The sequence below is a fragment of the Anser anser genome (assembly GCF_964211835.1).
Source record: "Anser anser genome assembly, chromosome: 3".
Lineage (NCBI taxonomy): Eukaryota > Metazoa > Chordata > Aves > Anseriformes > Anatidae > Anser > Anser anser.
This window is the reverse complement of record NC_139722.1, coordinates 99,324,679-99,342,827: the sequence shown is the minus strand read 5'-3', so window position 1 is coordinate 99,342,827 and position 18,149 is coordinate 99,324,679. Positions and strand designations below refer to the sequence as shown.

At 40.2% G+C, this 18,149-nt stretch overlaps 1 protein-coding gene across 2 annotated transcripts in view; it reads left to right on the top strand.

The window, feature by feature from the left end:
* Nucleotides 1-3,861: 3,861 nt before the first annotated feature.
* Nucleotides 3,862-18,149, top strand: part of DISP1 (dispatched RND transporter family member 1) — an 89,184-nt gene continuing 74,896 nt past the window's right edge. The window contains exons 1-2 of one of the 2 annotated variants that reach the window (XM_083829120.1): nt 3,862-4,017; nt 17,431-17,567. The gene's annotated coding sequence lies outside the window, so the exon portion shown is untranslated. Of the gene's footprint in view, nt 4,018-17,430; nt 17,576-18,149 lie in introns of both variants that reach the window. The other variant, XM_083829121.1, reaches the window with a different exon arrangement.

Sequence of the window (18,149 nt, the reverse complement as noted above, 5' to 3'; positions counted from 1 at the left end):
TCCGGGAGCAATCATGACTATGGGCAAGTCACACTGCTGATAATTGTAGAATAAAATTATGGGCCCCCAACATAACTACTTGTCTTTGTCGCTCATGGGTTGAGGCTGACGTGTAGGCAGCAGATCAATGTTGTTGATGTGTCTGGTGTCTTGTCTGATGTGGTGACAATTCTGTACATGCCTCCAGAAAAGGCAGCAGAGCTATGATGCATCCACCTTGTTCCTATGTTCTGGAAGCTCTAATTGGGGATCAAGTCTTGTTTTGTGAGGTGCTTCACAAATATCAAATAAAAGATAGTTTGCCAGTAGGAACCTACCTGTAGCTCACAGGAGATAATAAAAGGTCAGGCTCTGTAAGTGGTGTGGCAGCATTTACGCCTCCAGATGAGCTGGCAAGGACACAGCAGCCATGAAACAGAGAGCTGAGTCTTGTGTACCACACAACTTCCAACGATACCCCACGTTCAAAACCCTAGTGACCTAGCTAGCTTTACACTTAAGCAGTGAGAGATCATTTCTGGCATTCCCCCCCAACATTGCTAAAAGAGCGAGATTTTCTAGTTGCTGACAAAAAATAAAGAAACTCTGGATCCCAGTCTACATCCTTGTTCTTTTACTAGCCATTTAAAATACCTGTCCATGAAAACAGCTTGCTGCTCTTTCATCTTTCTACAAAGGTGGGTTCTAATGCGATGTTATAAGGAGCCTATGCTAAGTGCTTTGACAAAAAAAACATGCAGACTCTGAAATGAAATCTTATTTACTGTGGTGTTATTAAAGTGCTAAATAAACAGACAAGCTCAGAAGGGCTGGTAGGATGTGGGCGGGTGAGTAAATGAGCTTTGATGCTGATGTCAGTCAATGCTAATTCCTATCCTTTGAAGAAAATGTGATAAACACAGCTGCCAGGAATGTAATCTGAAATTGCTCTAATTAAATTAAATTTTCACTGGAATGAAAGTAGCTAAGCACCTTGCTTTGTTTCCTTTCTAACTAGACTAATTCAGATAATAATTCTAATTCAGATAATAATTAGTTTTGGATTCTTTGATGAGTAGGTAGGAGAGTAGGGTTTTCTTAAACGCTGCAAGAAACTATCGTATGAAATTCTGTATTCATATTCCTTTTATTGTATTTTCCACCTAGAATTTGTATCTTAATTTAGAATCTTTGATTTTCAAGGGGGAATTATCTGTACTGCCTGATAAACACTTACTTCATTGAAACATGGTCAGACTTTTTAATATCCTCATGTTCTTCTCCTAAGTTTATGCATTTAATAGTAAAGAGGGATCAAGGGTGCTTTCAATGGTTATGAACTATTTAACTACTGATCATGGATGGAGGTTGAAGATAAGAACCAAATGTCAGTGTTGAGAAAAATATCAAGGAATAATAAGAAAATAAAGACAGACGATCTCTGGATAATCCCTCATTTTTTGTCTCCCTGTTTCAAAAAAGCACCTCACTCCCTTTTGCAGATGCATTAAATGATCAGTCAGTCCAAGCTTTGCAATTTTACTTTGTAAGTAATTTTTTTACTGGGTTTTGATGGATGGCTACTCCTTTTTGGGTGGGATCTGAAAATGAAGCAGGGTTATCTCAGTTCTCCTTTCTTTTCCTTTCTTCTCTTTTGCAACCGTTGTTTGATGAAGTGATTTAATTAGTTACCGAGAACAGAATAACCAGAAGTAAATAACAGCTATGTATATACATATACACATAGATATGATTCGTGTTATTGATTTTAAATTATATAAAAGTTGTGTTCGAATGTAATGCTATAAAATAAATATATGAAAAGATACATTTATAAAATTGATATATATGTATATGTTATTAATTTATAATGATACTTTCTATCAGAGCCATCTTTCAGTTTCCAAAATATGTTAGTTATGGCAAATTGATCTGACGAGGAGGAATCCCATTAGTCACTTCTTTTCCAAAGTTGAACACTAGATGGCACTGGAAGACAGGAGCTGAGAACTGTAAATTTTATTTTATTTTTTTAATTTCTCGAGGTTCCTGTACTTCAATGGAGGATCACTGAGGTGTAAATAATATTCTGTAGATATATTTTGTGAGTAAAAAAAAAAAAAAAAAAAAACAAAAAAAGGTGTCACATGAATTACAGAATTAGACCAGATGACTGAGTAGTCAGTCACTTGAGCCTAGAGAAGAAATCAGCACAATTAGAGATTAAGTACCAGAATGTGGTATTAAGTGACAAGACCTGACAGCAGGGTCCCTCTGGAGCAGGAGGGGCTGAGCTCTACTCTTCCACTTGTTCTTGCTGCTTCACAGGAAGATCTCTTCTTAAATTCACTTGCTCTTTCCCATTTACTGTTGCATTCCTGGCATGCTGCTTCAAGTCTGAGTCTTGACAGAGTTAAATATGTCAACTTTCACAGCATTTTTTGTCTGATCAAGCACAAGTTATTGGGCTGATACAGCAGATGTTGCTGGCATTTAGGATGAAATCTGAGCCAGAATGCAGAATTATAATGAGCCTTTAATAAAAACCATGTTGAGTGAAGAGGGAGAGGGAGGGAATCAGTGTCTCTGACTCAGGCTGCCAACCCTGACTCCCAAACCCTGGGTGTTTCACATGCTTCAGAGTGACCTTTAAAGAACCAATTATTCTCACAAAGGGATTAAAACCTAGCAGCCTGTCGTGTGCAAGGGATCACTGCAGATTTTCTAGTATTTTGTTCTGGTCTTAAAAATCATGAATATGTAGTTTTACATCAACTGCAATAGTAAGCCCTCAAAGGTTAGGCAATACCATGTCTGCGAGTAACAATGGAACTGTATTTTGGCCCATTCTGTGTGCTAAATGAGGCAAAGATGCTTTTGGACGAAACAGGGCATGATCATGCAATTAAAAACTAACACACATGTGCAAGGCAGCACAATTATGACTGTGGCAAGCTTTTCCTGGGATTTCAGCACTTGATTTGTTTATCCAGATGCTCCTTGCTATGTGTAATTTCATATACACTACTAGGTGGTGTTTGTGTGTGTTTTTGTTGTTTGTTGGTTTGTTTGTTTGTTTGTTTGTTGTTGTTGTTGCTTTTGAAAGAGTACATACAATGTGACTCTTCAGGCCCCATTGTGGTGGGCAGAGAAGGGATTTGTGAAGATGAGTTATATCTGGAAGGAAACAGCCCTGGGATTGTTGGGGATTTGGCTGCTGGATCCATGACCAAGGGTTGCCCAAGCTAACCAAGAGTCCTCATCATGGCTTTTCTATTCCTGCTCTTCCCAATATCTCTGACATGTTCCCTGTCTCACCCTGGTGTGAAGGTCCCTCTGAGACCAACCCCAGTCTGAGAGACTTGGTCTCATCTCTTTACTTGAAATTCTTCAGGAAAATCCCATGTCTTCAGATGGTAAAATTACATTCTTTTCCTCGTGGTAATTTTCTTACTGAAAAAGCATTCTTTTAACCCCTGGTATGACTTTCCATCTGTTTAGATCTCTGCTTAAAACTGTGAATGTTATAGCACACTGAAATACCCTTTCTTGGGAGAATATTAGAAAACACCCATTTACGCGCACCTTGTGGCACACTGTTCCTATTTGGGCCTTTACGCTTGCCGCTCCGACAGAAAAACTCACGTCAGGCTTTTGCTTCAGAACCATGTTCCTTCATTTTTATAGGTATTGGGTAAGTACTTGAGGGCAGCCTATGAACTGATAGACTCGCGGCCTATTTTTTTTTTATTATTTTTTATTTTTTCCTTGGGTCGCCGCGAACCCCAAACTGTCGAGGGCGTCAGCTCCCTCCCCTCAGCGCGCCCCGCGCCGCACTCAAGATGGCGACCGGCAGCCGCCGCGCTCAACATGGCTCCCCGCCCCGTGCCCGCCCCGCTGGCGGTGACTTCCGTCCGTCCCATGGTAACTGCGCCACGGCGGAGACGCCGCGGATCCCCCTCGCTTCCTGCCGCGACACCGGGCTCAGGCGGGGGCGGCCGCGGCCGCCTCGGGGACCCCGCCGCGGGCAGCCCACAGGTAGGCGCCGCCGCCCTCTCCCCTCAGCGCGGAGGGAGGGGAGCCCGCCGGGGCGGTGCCGGTAACGGCCGCGTCAGCGCAGCCGGCTGCGGGGGCGCCGGCGGCTCCCGCCGCCCTCGGTCTGTCCTCGGGCAGCCGGTAAAGCCGATTCTCTTCAGGAGCGGGAGGAAGAGTTAGCTGTAGTTACTTGAGGCGTGCGTCTGTAGGGCGTGCGTGTTTTAAGTGAACAAAGGCTATCTGATCAGAATTTCCAGTAGCCTGTTGAACAGCTGTAGAGCTGCCGGCTTTGACAAATGAACAAAAGAGCTCCTGTTACAAACCTGTAAAACAGTAACGAGGCATTTAGGATCCTAGTGCATCCAAATTATCAATGGGCTTGTTATTAAACGTGCTCAGATTTAAACGTGTGGACTGGTAGAACTGCAAGAGAAGAAGGGGGCAAGGAAAAAGTTGGGACAGGTGAGGACGCAGGATCTTTTTGAGAGAGAATTCCTAACTGGCCAAAGGGACAGGAGCCAGAAGCAGCCAGCCTGCAGTTGTGGAAGAGATCAAGTGTGAAACAAACAAGGGGGATAACTTGTCTTTGCAGCGGGGAAATGTTTATTAGAAAAATATAGATACTTTAAATATTAGCATTTATAGGCTTTTGCTGCGACTACTTAAGTTTGTGGTAACTAAATTGTTGTCTGTAACAAATAATGTTTATAAACGTTTACTCAAAGGAAAATATATAATAACTTGTGTTACTTTAGTTTTCCAGCAGCTCCTAGCAGCTGCAGCTAGTATTTAGAAGATGCAGTGCTGATTGCTGAAGGTACACATGAACTGAGATACAAATTAATAAGTTTAACCACCACCACCAAAAAAAAAAAAAAACCAACTTAATGCTTTACTTAACATTAAACTGGAAGCTTACCCAACACAGCAGCCTTTGCCCCAAGCATTCTGTTTAGGGACAAAAATGTATGCCATGGCTGTTTTATTAGGTATTTTAGAAATCATTAAGTAAAAGGCAAACCTGAATTGTACAGGAAGATATCCTGCTTTACAGTGAAGTGAGCAATATCCTGTAGTAATATAATACCCTAATTTGAGAATACTGTTATTTTGAGGCTGAAAGCTTAAACGTGTTGCATCAGTTAAAAGCAGGTGGATGTTGAAATGAGGGCCTGATACTGTAGTGGTGCAAAATATGGAAGACCACATTAGGATCTGAGACTCTATAGCATAAATCAGGAAGCTTTTTTCCCTTTTGGGGCCATTGTCTGTACGTAGGAAGTAAAATGCGGCCGTTGGGTTTTTCTTTTTTTTAATCTGCTTTTGAAAATCACTAGAGCAGATTTAAGGCTGTTTCTGCGTTATAATTTGATAAACCACCAGTGGTTGTTCACCTGCTCTGAGCCTGGAGGAGAGTCGTGCTGGTTTGGGCTTTCCTGCGTGTACACCAGTGACTTTGCCTTTTCTGGCTAATTAGTTGATGAGACATGACTTCAGGAGGAAGCTTGCTTGTTCTTAATTTTAAAGCATTGCTGAGAAAGTAGTTTTTTTTTCTTTAACTGGCTTTTCTTTTTCCCTTACCTCTTCTTTCTGAATCTGCTACTGTTACCAAGTCCTGATTCTGTTGGAGAAAGCCACGTGAAGCTGTTTTTGACTGATCAGAGCATTACTGTAGCAGGAACAAAAGATGTTGATAGGGGGAGAGCAGTCCCAAAGGGCCCTGAGAAGAAAGAGATGGAATTCAGCTTAGTAGCCTCCAAAAAAATCTTCTCACAGAAGAGGTGAAAAATAAGACTATAAAAGAACAAAGGTAAAAAGAACATGTGAAAACACTTAGTTCTCATAATGTTACCCTTTCCCATGAGGAGACTTTTGAATGGCTTTCATAGTAATGTTTCTCATATGTTAACCATAGATTTGAGCAGTAAGCTTTACTTTTCCTCTAAGCCTTTAACAGAGATGACTGATTTATTAGCTTTGGTAGAAGTATAGAATTACTTTCAAACTTTGAAATACATAATAAGCACCTTAGATAATTAGCAAGCATGCTGCTATCTCTCTTCAAAGTGATCAATGGAATTAATTTGGTTTTGTAACCATGGCTATTTTCTTGTTCAGTGACCATATGGTATTTCTGAGTTTAGTGTGGCTTCCTGTGAGCAGCTTTTACAAAGTCAGCTGTGCCTTGGTGTGAAGTGCAACAAAAATTAAACACTCCTGGAAGGTGTGAAAATGCTCTTTCTGATTTAAGGAGGAAAAAAGTGATTTTTCTTATGTCCTAAAAAAGCAGGTTGCTTTTACTGCTTGGTGTGAGAGAGTGGACTGTAGCCTCTAAATCATATGCTCAGTGAGACCATAATGCTAAAATAGCCAAAACTTTCAACTCCTGCTTGCTTGATGCAGAGGTTTTTAATAAAAATAGCTATTGACGGATTGATGTCTTGTTATAAACAAAATATTTTTTAGCTTTACTGTAAAAATGAAAGCTCTGTTACAGTAACTTACCTTTCTACAGGGCTCTCTTTTTAATAAGGTTTAATACACTGATGCTGCTGTTGCATGTCTTCTTGTTGGTAGAACAGCAAGTGAAATTTCCATCCGAATCTTGATTTTTGAGTATTGCAGTAGTCAAAGGTGTGCATTTATCTATCAAGTAACTTTTGAAACACCAAATTTGACAAATCAAGAGTTTTTTGAGAAATGTTCTAGGCATCAAAGAACGCGATCCATCTGACTTGGTGAAAACTGGAATGACAAGGAAGATGCCCTGGTTAGGAAAACACGAGCTATGTGTGAAGAAACTTTATAACAGTAAAAGGTGTTTTTTTTTTTAAGGGTATCCTCTGCTATCTGTGTGGCTTAACTTTCTCTGTGAGAGATTCTCTAGTGTGCAATATTAACACAAGTCACAGAACCATTAGGGTTGGGAAAGACCTCCAAGATCATCTGGTCCAATCTGGCTGAGAGATTGTGGGAAGGAGAGCCTGTGTCAGGTGGTGGACTGGGAGGGATAAGATGTAAAAGCAGAAGCAATCCAACTGGATGAGTTGGGCAGAGGAAAGCAAGGAAAGGTGTTGGGAATGGAGGGGGTGGAATCAAAAGAGATTAAAAGTTGCCGCTGGTGATATGGGATAGCATAGACCTCAGAGGAATAAAGGTCTGTGGGGAGGGAAGGTGGCGTTGAGGAGAGACACAAGGAGTAACCAATTGGCAGCAAAGTTGAAGTTAGGTAGAAATAGATCTGAAAGGAGGGGGAGGCACCAGAACTGGTGCCTGTAAGGTGCCTGGTCTTGGGGAAGGTGGTGGAGGTGTGAACAGGGGCATGCAGAGCTGGGTGCTGTGAGGGGAAACTGGAGTGCTGAGGTGTGGACCTGGGGGCCTTGTGGCATAGAGACAGCACGCAATGTGTGGCCCAGGGTGAGAGGAACTGTGCGGGTACCCCTGGAGCGGGGTGTCCTTGGTGGTGCGGAGCCTGAAGCGGTAGCTGCAGTGTGCTCAGCTTCCAAAAGCTGAGAATGAAATGCTTTCTGCCCCCCTTTTCTTATTCCTCCCTCCACATCTTTCTTTGGTAAAGGTGGAAAAACTTGCGATCTGGTGGACTCAGCCCATGTCTGGAAATTATGTTAGCCTTCTGTTTTCAAGTCTCTGAAGAAAGGTCTTGCTGTGTATCTTAATCTGTAGCACCAACTTGTTTTTGTAGAAACAGGCAAACACAGCATGATAAAACCATTCTTGTGCTGTCTCTAGCACAACATAATTCTTGTGCTTTGTAGCATGAATTAATAAAAATGACTGAATTAAGCCATAACTATTAGCAGATGGATACTGTGTTTTATTCTTCTGTAGTCTCTCCTTGTTAATGATCTTGACATGCAGATAAATGGTAATGAGCTGGTCCTAGCTTTAATAGGAGGAAATGTATTCCTTGTCATCTGAAAACGTTTACTTTCCAAGATCAAGCGTGCATTCAAAGCAATAGTGCCTTCTTGTGCAGAGCCATGGCGTTCAGGAATTGAACTACTGTTATTTCTGCATTGTTACAGAATTAAAGCTTTGGAGGGCCAGAGATTCTTATCTTTTACCTTTATGTGACTAAGGTTGGTCAAGGGCTGTAAACAGTCTTCTGTTTTAGACTTCCCGATACTTCTCTATGCCGCTGCCATCCTTATGAAAGCATAAAGTGTGCCTATTGGAGCTGGAGCAAGGAGTAAATCTCAAAGGCAGTAAGTCATATTGCTACAACTAATACTGTGCTTGTTGCTTGCTTTTCAAAATTGTTTGCTATTTTCCTGAGCATTTGAAGAGAATTGATGAGCATGACTTCAAGTTTGAATGTTCAAGTGCAATATAATCATCTTCTGACTTGCACTTGTTTAATCAATTAGTGTTCTTTAAAAATATTTTGGAAATAATGACTAATGTAAGAAATTGATTCTTTCCATGCATATGTCTCTTTAAGACTTCTGAACCAGTGTCGTGTTTAACTGTATGTGTAACATACACATTTTTTTACATTTTTAACTTAGGGAAGATGCGTTTTCCACTGTTATGTGTTCAAGCTGCCTTTTGTGAAGTGCCTGTCTGATTAAATATTTATATACAGGATGGAGCATCAGTAGTGAGATTAGAGAAGATGTATTTTGTAAACATAAAATCTATTCTACCTGGAATGTGAGTGGAATGATGCAGCTCAGATTTCAGTTGTGCTGCAGGGAGTGCTGGAACTGAAGCATTTTTTTGTGGGGCCTCATCTGTGCTCTTCTGTGTTACACACATTGCTGTTAACTGTAAGATATTGTGGGTGCTTGTTGCCTACAGATGGGAATGAAGATAATTTATCTCTGAAGATAGTGAAGACTTAAAGTGAGCCCAAAAGTCTTAAGATTTTTCATGTTTCTGTTGTCTGAAAGTAGTTACTTTCCTCAGCGATGTGGCTGATGGGAGCCATTTCTGAAGGTAGAAATAGTTAATATTGAAACACCCACATTGGGCAACAGTTCTTAGAGTTGAACAAGAACTTGATGAAGTGCAGTTACCTTTGGGTGGAAGGAAGGAGGGGGATTTTGAGAACTAAGAGTAATTAATTAAAGATTCTTGTGGTTATGATGTTTTGAGCTTAGAAAATTTCATAGTGCTGTGTCACATAGTTCGAATACGTAAGTTAAAATATTTTAATATGTATGCTGTTTTAAATAATTATATAAAGCTGAAGGGAGTTTTTCCTCTTGGAATAAACTTTACCCTAGTCTGAAACATGTGTTCTCACTTATTGTCAATAGTTTCTTTAATACCATAAAAAAAAACCTCCAGCAGGTATTGCAAGAATTCAGTAACTTAATCTTAACTCTTTGAAGTTAAATCATGTGAAATGTATGTCATGCTGATACCCTTATAAAAACATAATAGAATTAAGAGCAATTAAAACTAGAACTATTAACGTAGGTTAGAAATCACTTTTACAAAAGTGAAGTCTGAGGTCCTAAAAATGCAAGTTTTGTAGGCCTGAATTAGTCGTCATGTAAGTTTTTGACAGTGAAAGTTTACGGGGGGGGGGGGGGAGGAGAATTTGCATTAAGAACAATATAGTATTAGCAAATATATCATTGGGTGATGTTTATACATAAGGGCTGGTGAAGAAGGCAGTGTAGTGGCTGGCCAGGCCCTGTAACTCTCTTTCCAGGACATCTGCTGACCGGCTGCATCAGTGAGCTGTCTTTCTCTGCTTAATCTGCTGCGAGGCCAAGCCAGTTTAAGATCCCTGTGAACGCAGGACTTTGGCAACTTGTTCTCTGTCTGAAAGTGGTAGAGATGGCATCAGTGGGAAAACAATTACTCGCTTTGTAAGTAGTGCTGTTGAGTTATGACTAAGTATATTGATTTGCCTAGCCAACACAAACTCCAGGCAGATTTTTTTTTTTCCGTGGCCTTTCCACAAGAGGGTCACGTGGCTGTTTGTTATTGCCTTGAATGCTAAGCTGTACAAACCCAAGTGCTTTATGGTGAAACAGAGGGGTTTTAAAACAGTTTTTTGGAAACAGATTTTCATTACCGAGGTGTAAAGAAGGTAGATGGCTGTGGGGACTTGGTCCTCCTTAGCTTTTCAAAATCTCTTACTTTGCAGAAGCTCTACCTTCTGTCTCAGCTTTACTGATAATATACGCATACAGAGATATTGACTTTCAGAAATAAATTAACTTTTTTCTTTATCTACGCAGGAGAGGCTAGCTTCTATTTGCTTGTGCCAAACATATTTTTGTTTTATTATTAAATTGGCATCTTTTCCTCTAGCACCCAAAGGCTATTTGAATATACTGTTCCAAGTTCCTTGCTGCATTTATAACTTAGGCTGCTAAATCTGTGAAGAACATAACTTGAAGCTGTAATAATGGGATTGTGAGATACTGAGGCTTCTTCCTATTTTTGAGGCCCCCCAAAAATTGAGCTCCAGCTTGTCTACCCTACCTTTCAGTACTGCCCTCTCCCTCTGAGAGAAGCGATAGGCAGGCAGTCACTACCTTAGTGTCAGAGGTTGAGTTGAAATGTAGCAAACTGGTAATAGTGGGTCTGAATGATAGCCCAAAATGAATATGCTGCTTTGCGCTTCAAGGCTTAATGCAAGCTGTTTCTGTGAATGCTGTTAAGAGAATATTCTGTGGTATCTCTTTTGCCTTCACTGGGAATATGTATTCATATTTTTGTTACAAACTTTATTCATTGCATTACAGCTCTAACTAATTAGAATGGCCAGGGCAGAGTAGAAAACAATTAATAGTAAGCAAAAAGACTGAACAAAGTAAATATTTATGTTGGTAGTTCTTAATAAGTATTCATTTATGTATGAGCTGCTACTGGATAGTCTCTGATAAAACATAGGCAAAAGGCAGCACCTGTGTCTATTAGAGGGGGCAGGACAGGGTGGGTGGTGGGAACTGATTCAGCCACTTTGTTCTATTGCGTAAGTTCTTCTTTCTCCTTGCTATCTTGTATTTCAGTGAACTTAAGACTTGTATAGACTAGCTTGCTGTGACTCTGACCTATAATTTGCAAGTCAGGTAGTTGTAGATATGGCTGCCACATGCAACAGCTGTGCTCTTACTGCAGGTGATGCTCTAGGTTGTGATGACAGCGCTTGTTGGGAAGTACAAATCAGAAATTTCTGCCATAGCATGCATCCCAGAAATGTGGTTTTGCTTCCTTCTTTGCAGATTCTTGATGCTGATAGGCTCATGGCCGAAGACCACACAATTTGCTAAGATGGCAAAAAATTACTTGCTTTGGTTATCTTTATGGTTCACAAGTTGAATGAGCTCTACACGTGGTTAGATGTACACAAGAGCAATCAGTGCAGCTTAACCAGAATAGGAGGCAAAAATTTGTCATTTAGCATTTGTGAACTACTTAGTGACCAGTTAGATCACTTCCATCTAACATACGGCTTTGTTTTCCCAGTTTACCTGACTGGACTATTGATAACTTGAATATAAGATGGTGCTGGATGTTTACTAAATTAGGGTGCAGACAACTAATAGCAGAGCTGAGTGGTGAAAGTATTTGAAGAAATCATTTGTTTGCAACCTTTTTGGAAAAGGTTAGCTTGGGTGAACTTCTTTTCCTCCAGAAAAATACATTTAATGTGTTTTCATGCTGTAATGGAAGTACAGATTTTTCACTATAAACTTGCTTAAGGGCACATGTTGGCTGAGGTCATAGCTCTGACACAGAGGTAAAGGCATGTTAATTTTAAAATCAAGATTAAAAGGTCAATGTGGTTAAATTATAGAGAAGCATGATATAAAGGCGTTATTCTGTACAACACCTAAAACTAAGCTATTTACACTAGGGTGTTCCTGTCTTCAGAAAGTGTTCTTCTGTGGGCTGTCTGTCTGTTTGCCATATTTGATACTCAGGACATCATCTTCAGTTTACTGCAGTTCAAGGGCACGGGGTAGTGTACTTCTAGAGCAGTTTATTTGATGGCAAGAGTAATAAGGAAGTGGCCTGCTACAAGCTTACCATGGATAAACTGCAATTATACCTTTCTTCAGAAACAGAAGTATGAACTTTCCTCAGATGAGCAGTTTTGTGTTTTCCATTATTTTTCTTATCTGAAAAAGGGGAGAAATTCAGCCAAGGTTATTTTGCTTCACCTGGTTTCTGGCTGCAGAGGTGTATTAGTTTCCATATAAACAGGTGGAATTGCTTCAAGAGGGGTGGGTTAAAAAAAAAAAGAGAAAAGAAAGTACCTGCATCGGAGGAGATGGCCAAGAACTACCAGGGAACGGGAGGCTATTTGTGAAAACGCAGGAATAAATACGAACTATTTTATAAGTAGTTTTTTTTTTGGGGGGGGCGGGGAGGGAGTACAAAGGTGGTAAATGAACGTAAATGTGGATTTCCTCAAAACCAAATTGTCAAGCAGTCAAATCTCCTTCCCTAATATGCTATCAAGTCTTGTGGCTTTGGGAGACATTAATGTGTTTTGAGTTTAATGAGGCTATTCTAATGATATTACCTATATGAAAAAGCAGGGAGGTGCTTCTCTAAGTACCATAAAGTTGGTGGAAAAACTTTAAATAGTTCCATGGATCAATGTCAGACCAGAAGGTTGTCTGGACTGAATGGTCTCTGCAGGGTTCTCTCACTAATTTTGACTTAAGTGAAAAGTTAAGGCTGTATAGCTTTAGCAGCAGATGATACCGAGCTGGGGGTCACTGCCTGTGTACTGGAAACCATTTAGGGTTCAGAATGATTTGAAGAAGCTTGAAAAGTAGTCTGGGGAAGAATATGCCTTTCAGATTAAACAGAGAACCTTGGATCTTGTCCTTATTGATGATCTCCGTACAACTAGACAGTGGAAGAATGAGTTCTATGCAAAGGGTATGGGGAATATTGCAGTCAAACTGGATGTGCTTTTGTTAACATAAATGTTTCAAGTAAAGCCAGATATACTGAAAAACACAAGCAGGATAACCCTATAAATGATGTGACAGTCCTTTACTTAAGGTTTAGGCACTTTACCTCAGGAAAAGCTTGATTACTTCTAGAGTATAGAAGCAAGTAAAGAGAAGAGTCTTGAAAAATATTTTCTGTTAAAAATTAGAACAGTTTCTTTTCTATAACAGAAGGGTATAGGGAGAAGGAAGAGTTGTGTTCAACTGAGATATCAAAAAAAAAAAGAGGGAAGTACTCACTATAGTCATTCTAAAGATTGAATCATCAGTAATGGGTTTAAGCTGCAACAAAGGTGTATAAATGGATACTAGGAAAAAAGTGAATCATTGGAATGGATTGGTACAGGAGGCTATGGTATTTCCATTTGTAGAGTGCCTTTTGAGGCGTGGATTAACTATGTCTAGACCATACTTTCCTAATCCAGTTTTGAGAGCATGGATTAGCTGATTTATTGAACTTTTTCCAACCTTTATAGCACTAGAAAATCCTGGCTAGTTTCTAGAAAGCTAGGCCATACAAATTAAAAAGGTATCCAAGCAGTTAATAGCATTGGGTCCATATTAATCATTTTCTTATTTTGTGCTAATGCGTCTTGCTATCAAAATAGCACATCTGTACTCCCTCATTTCTACTCCCTACCCTTCAAAGAAAAGTAATATTGCATAATGGGGAAAATACTTTTATGTATCTTCTGGCTCAGTTCCACTTCATGACTGTAAATATTGAATTGATATGCTAAGTGCGTATACCAGTGGCTAAAAACTTCCAGAAAAATGTCTTCAACTTCATACAGAATTTTGGGGATAAGGCAGAAATTACACTCATCAAACCCCATGGTAAGTTTGATCCCAAACTCAGATTTCAGGCTGCATTACTCAGTTAAAATTGAGCTATAAAACAAAACATTCCCTCATTAGCAGATGCCAGCCTCTATCTTGCATGCACTTCTTCTTGGGACTAGCAATTATGATGCACAAATAAGGGGCAGTGCAGCCTGGCACCAGGAATTGGGGCATAGGAGACAGAACTGTCAGCATCGGCATCTTCATCTTAGATATGGCATTGAGTTATGATTTGCTGAAGGGCATGTTTAATTCTTGGCCTTGCTTTCCACACAAAGAATGTAATGCTCTAAGGATTAATTTTTCTCTGTAACTACAGGTATGAAAATTCTTCAGATACATATCTCTTTGCATTAAAAGCTAGTATGTGAGCTCAAGGTTTTTTTTCATTCTTGGATTCTTAAGTTGTTTGAATTCATCTGTTATGGTGTCTTCGGGTTCAAGAAGAACTGGTTAAAATTCCAGTAGCTTAAAAATATCTATCACAGAGTTACTGTTCACATTTCCCCTAATCTTTGTATATGGAAAAATCCTGCCTGTTTTCTTCTTTTGCTCTGTTCTTCCCCACTACTGCTAAAGATAGGTCCTTTGTCAAAGAGTTCAACTGTATGGCACAGTTGCTTGATTTCATTCAAGATTTATAAGGGTACAGAAAGCTTACAGAATTTGAGTCTTATTGGAATCCCAGTTCTATTACATTGCCTAGCCTTCTTTGGTGAAGAGGTCGCATCTGTATAAACTGATGCGACTTGTAGCAATAAAACCTTCCTATGGATGTTTTTAAAATTTGAACTCTCTTAAGAGACTTGGGGGCATGCTGGTACGACTTAATGCTACTTAGACAAACCAGTAGTGTTGAAGAATGAGAGGGTGTGTGGGGTCTTTAGGGCAATGAAATAGCTTTTTTTTAAACTGGTAGCATCAGACTGAAATCCCTGTGGGCTTCTTTCTGCAGGTGTGGGTTTTAAGTTAGGTCTCCGCTGACATTTACATTCAAATTTATTATTACAGTGTCACCCTACGGGGTTTATAATTCCTTCAGTGTATTGTGTGTGAAAGAACTGGCATCATTTTTTAAAAGGTTATGTTGAAGTCTGGTTTCCACAGCACAAGTTGCCATGGATATGTCAGGATCTTAATGTTTGTTTACAGAGGAATGAAGGAGAGAAGGTTCATGCTAGCTGTTCTCAAATTAGTGTTCTGTGTCCAAATGATGCTGTTCTCATTGGGAGTTAACTGGATGGTGAACGTAAGTTCTGTCTACTTGAAAAATAGATTAAGTTCACTCTGGAATGAGTTAATGCAGAGGTGTCCACATGTGTATCTTCATTTTGTACTAGCTTTTTAGTTGTCCAGGTGTGTGTCTAGGTTGCTTCTTTGCTCTGCAGTAAAATAAGTGTAGTTGTGTGCCCTGCAGTACTTTGGAGGCATGTCAATTAGTATTTAAATATATAGACAATATACGTGCAGAGCCCAGGAATCAAGGAATGCAGCATTGTCACTGCAAAACCTGCTGGGCTTTATGCATCTTCATGAAGCAAGGGAAGGCCTGAGTTTTCCTGTGATCTGGGAAAAGGGGGTGGTGACTTCTGCCTGGCTAACAGCTGGCATAACAAGAAAATTAAACCATAAATCTGCTGCATGCGTAGATTAAATGCCTGGGAGAGCCTTCTTGCATAACACAACACTCAAAGTATGTTTCGGGTCTATTCTTTGCCTTTTAAACCATCTGCTTAGCTTCTTCCTAACTCCCACTTTACTTTTCTCCTCTTCCAAAATAAGTATGACAGAGATGAATGTGTTCATGCAAGCACTCAAATCTTGATTCAGAGAATGGTGTGCTGACTTTCAAGCCCATGCAAACTACCTGCACAGCCTGCCAGACCCTGCTATTGCGTACCCACTAAGAAAAGTGCACGTTTAACAAAGGAGTCAAATGGTAACTTGCTCATCTCCCAGGTCACGCTGGATGAGACATAAGGAGATATGTTTGAAAGCTGAAGGAATTAAACCTCATCTTTGTTATAGTGAAGATACAAGTAGACTAAATACTGCTGTCTTACTCTAAGCTGTACAGTCCTTAAGGACAAGGCTAACAACTCCTACAGGACACATGGTTAGTTTCCTTGTCAGAAGAAGCTGAAAGAGAAGCCAAATGTCAAGAGGCAACATAGTGGAAAAGGTGAATGTCCTTATGTGAAAAGTGAAAGAAGAATAAGGAAGAAAAACATATTAAAGAAGCAGCCCCATAAAAGATCGTTGACTATGTTAATGAGGCAAATAATTAACTGCAGTTTTCTTGGTAAAATTGAGCCCTGTGTGCATGTCAAGATAAACATATCATTCTGGAACTCCACTGTTGTGATGGCTTTGTCCCATCCCTCTTCATAGGCAAAGGAAAGTTTGTTTACAGGGATAAGCTTGGGCATGATCTCTCGTCACAAGTGTAGCACAGTGCTGGGTACCAATTGCTTCCCATGCCTAGTACAGTTCTTCTCTTAGCCAAACATCCAGTCACTAGTGCGTGGGGAAAACTTTATTTCATAGAGCAGTGAGGCAAAATGTAGTCCAGTTTGCTTGGACAAAGTTCTGCTTCTTTGGGAAGAAAGTGAACATAAATTGAAAGAGCCATTATTACATGTATAGGATTAATTGAAGGTACTAGAGTAATAATTGGAATTACTGAGAAATGCAGCTTCCCGGCTTTGCATTTTCATTCAAATTCATTCAATTCAGCAAGATGTTTTAAAATAGGAGATTTATGCTTTGTGCAGTCCATGCTTATTTCATGATGCTAAGTTGTAGCTCAGCAATATCAGCTATCTGCTGCTAATCATCAGTGACCAAATGCTCTTGGGTTAGTTTGCTTCTTTGGCAGTTCAATTTCAAGCCTCTTTTCCAAGTAGATTTCTAGATGTGTCGTCTTTTTTTTTTGGATCATCCCATATGTCTGTCTTCGATACCTGGAAATAGTGCTATAGTGAGAAAAGCCACTTGGGCTAGTGACGGGAAGAAAACCCAAAGAGCTACGTACATCTGTTGGATTACCTCATTTTGCATCAGTCCTCTTGGCCAGACCCAACAGCTGGCTAGCTTCCAGAGCTAATGCTACCAGCCATCAAGATCGTCTTCAGCCTTGAGAAGAGAAGACTGAGAGGGGATCTTAGTAATGTTTACAAATACCTTAAGTGTGGGAGACAGAGGGATTTGGCCAACCTCTTTTCAGTGGTTTGTGGGGACAGGACAAGGGTCAATGGCCACAAAATGGAGCACAGGAAGTTCTGCACCAATGTACAAAAGAACCTCTTCACGGTGAGGGTGAGGGAGCACTGGAACAGGCTGCCCAGGGAGGTTGTGGAGTCTCCGTCTCTGGAGATATTCAAGGCCTGTCTGGATGCCTACCTGGGCAACCTGCTCTAGGGAACCTGCTTTGGTGAGGGGTTGGACCCGATGATCTCTGGAGGTCCCTTCCAACCCCTACGATTCTGTGATCCTGAATATTCATGGAGCAATGTCTATTAAATGTTTTCAGATTTCCTTTAATGTGTGGTGAGAAGCCTCAGATGCACAGTCAGGGAAAAAATATGAAATACTAACTCAATGTTCCTTTCTTATTGCAAAGGGATGACAGCTCCTGTGACGGTGTCGATATGAAGGAAGTTGAGCAGCCACCTTGTTCCTAAGCTGGACTTCTCTCCATATTACCGTTGTGGAGCAGCTCAAGTGGTACGACATACTTTGAACCAACTACTGAAGGAGGTAAAGAGGTAAAATGAGAATGTCAAATCTGTGGAAAGTATTGAGTTCTACTTCACTGGGGAAGGCTTAATTGTTACCCTTTTTTCCCTTCTCACATTGTGTTTATAAATGATTTCTTGTGTGAAAAATAGGCTTTTTCTATGAGGCATAAAATTCAGCGTTACTATTCTGAATTTGAGACTTAATTCTTCAGTATTGCTGGTGCTCTATAATCTGCCTTTGATGTGATTATTTTACTACAGAAGGGGATGAACGTGGATTGATGTTCAGTAGATTGGTTTTTGAGAAGTTGGTCCCAAAGAATAGGCTAGGATTAAAACTTTAGTTCAGAGTTCCCTGTCTGTAGAGACAGGATGTAGCAGCCTTCTGGAAGCTTGGGTAGGGCGCTGGGAGGCAGGTATTCTTTCTAGGGATGTATCGTAATGCCTCATATTTAGCAAGAGACTCTGTCTTTCCTCAATTCAACCTTGCTGTTAAACTTTCATTTCTTTTCCCTGATGTTTTGGGCTTTTTAGCAGCTGTCGCTAATTGTGTGGTTGAATGGTTTGAATGCTAGTTGCAAACCAGTGGCACATGTAAATA